The sequence below is a fragment of the Mirounga angustirostris genome, unplaced genomic scaffold, assembly GCF_029215605.1.
Source record: "Mirounga angustirostris isolate CCGP_5_RB_7025 unplaced genomic scaffold, mMirAng1.0.hap1 SCAF_12, whole genome shotgun sequence".
Lineage (NCBI taxonomy): Eukaryota > Metazoa > Chordata > Mammalia > Carnivora > Phocidae > Mirounga > Mirounga angustirostris.
The window spans coordinates 108,118,432-108,120,394 of record NW_026991720.1 but is presented as its reverse complement, the minus strand read 5'-3'; the positions used below and the strand labels follow the sequence as shown (position 1 = coordinate 108,120,394).

General features: G+C 57.7%; 1 pseudogene; it reads right to left on the bottom strand.

Annotated features, from left to right (window-relative positions):
- Positions 1-418: 418 nt before the first annotated feature.
- LOC135362167 (histo-blood group ABO system transferase-like) lies at positions 419-1,344 on the bottom strand (annotated as a pseudogene).
- Positions 1,345-1,963: the final 619 nt, after the last annotated feature.

Sequence of the window (1,963 nt, the reverse complement as noted above, 5' to 3'; positions counted from 1 at the left end):
ATCTACCGATGTACTATATGTTGGCTAATGAATTTAAATTTAAAAAATTAAATAAAATTAATAAATAAAAAATAAATCCATGGCAGGAAATGGAAATAACCCAGAGGGCGCCATGCTCCTGGAGGCTGAGCTAGCGGTCACGGCCAAGGCCACCGGCGGTGAGGGCATCGGGGTTCGGAGAGGTGGCTCGGTGCACCCCTGACCCTGAAGCCCCATGGCCATGGCAAGGTGCAAGGAATGGGAGGGAAGACCCAGCCAGGACCCGTTCTGGCTCCATGGCTGCTACAGGGCTGCTCCCAGCCCCACCAGGCGGTGTCTGTTTAGAACCAGGGAGAAAACCTTTTCCCTCAATTGTTCTTTTTAAAAATGGTTGCTCAGCATTGACACAGAAAAACATCTGACATAAAACTGGAGCCGTTCACAGCTGCAAATGACCCAGAAGTGAAGAAAATGTAGTGAACGCAAAGAGAGGACGCTGTATCCCCAGGCAGGCCTCCTGTGAGCAGGTGCGGCTGGGGCGCTGGACACGCCAGTGCAGGCTCCACAGTGTCCCTCGAGGGGACAGAAGTAGGAACCTGCTCTGATGGCTCCGCTGAAGTCAGCACCCGCTGCTGGAGACGGGGACAGCCCCTCATGAGTTCCAGGTGTCCTGGTGATTCTGGGCACGGCCCAAATCTCAGCTTCTTCATGACCCGGGGCCAGCCCAGCAGCTGCACACAGGTCCTCCAGGGCCAGCCCAATAGCTGTGGGTCCCGCAGGTCCTCCAGGGACAGCACCTTGGTGGGCTTGTGGTCCAGCAGGTACCTGTTCAGGTGGCTCTTATCGTACCATATGGCCTCGATCGCATTGGCCCAGTTGACCACCATCACCTGGTGACAGGCTGAGGTCAGTCGGTGAACCTCCGCCATAACCCCCCAAAAAAGGCCCCCATGTAGTAGAAGTCACCCTCGTCCTTGGGGATGTGGGCCTGGGACTGGGACCAGCGCTCATAGCTTAAGTCCTCACGGGCCACCCAGTAGAAACCGGGGTTCAGGGTGCCAAAGAGGGGGGACAGGATCTCCATGCCCACGTGGTCACAGAACTTCATGTCCACATCCCCGCACACCATGTCATCCACCTCATGGAGGAAGGGCTCCTCACAGAAGCGGCTCATCATCGCCATGTGCTACATGGACACATCCTGCCAGTGTGGGGCACCGCGGACCTCAAGAACCACCACCCTTCAGTGCTCCTGGAGGGGCACACGGGACACAGCAACCAGCTGGTCGGTGAAGACATAGTAGATGACCCTGTGTCCACCATGAAGTGATTCTGCAGGAACAGCTCCAGGAAGACCCCGTATCCACACGGGCAGGGGACAGGGCAGAAAGAGGGTCACTGCCAGAGGCTGGCAGCAGGACCCCAGAGCTGGGGGTCATGGACGTGTGCACCTTCTTCATGGGGACAGGCCCTGTGCTGCTTTAAGCAACAGCCACCCTGGCCTGTCCTGAGCAATTCCACCGGCAGGGCCTCCCTACCTTCTGCTCCCAGAGATAGGGGCCATCAGCACCCCATCTTACACAGGGGAGCCTGAGGCATAGGAGGCTGGAAACCCATGCAGCCCCACTGTCAGCATGCTGGAGCCAGGAACACCCCCCTGTCCTGAGCTCCCAGGCAAACCCTGCAGGTGCCCTCCCCTGGCTGAACCCCTGCAGGTTCTGTCCCCACCTGCCATGAGTTGAGCACCTTTGGGCACAGCACCTGTTTCTATGCCCTACAGACTGGGTAGAATCAGCAGGGCCGGCCACCTGCTCCACTTTACCTTGAGTGGGCTGTCGCTGGTCCCTAACAGAGCTGTCTCCACCCCCTATAGGGTCCTCCCTTGAAGGCTACTGGGCCTCTGGATGACAAGGTCCATCAGTAAACCACTGGTATTCCTAGGAGGGGTCACCCTCGAACTCCCCAGATCAGGAATCAGGTTCAG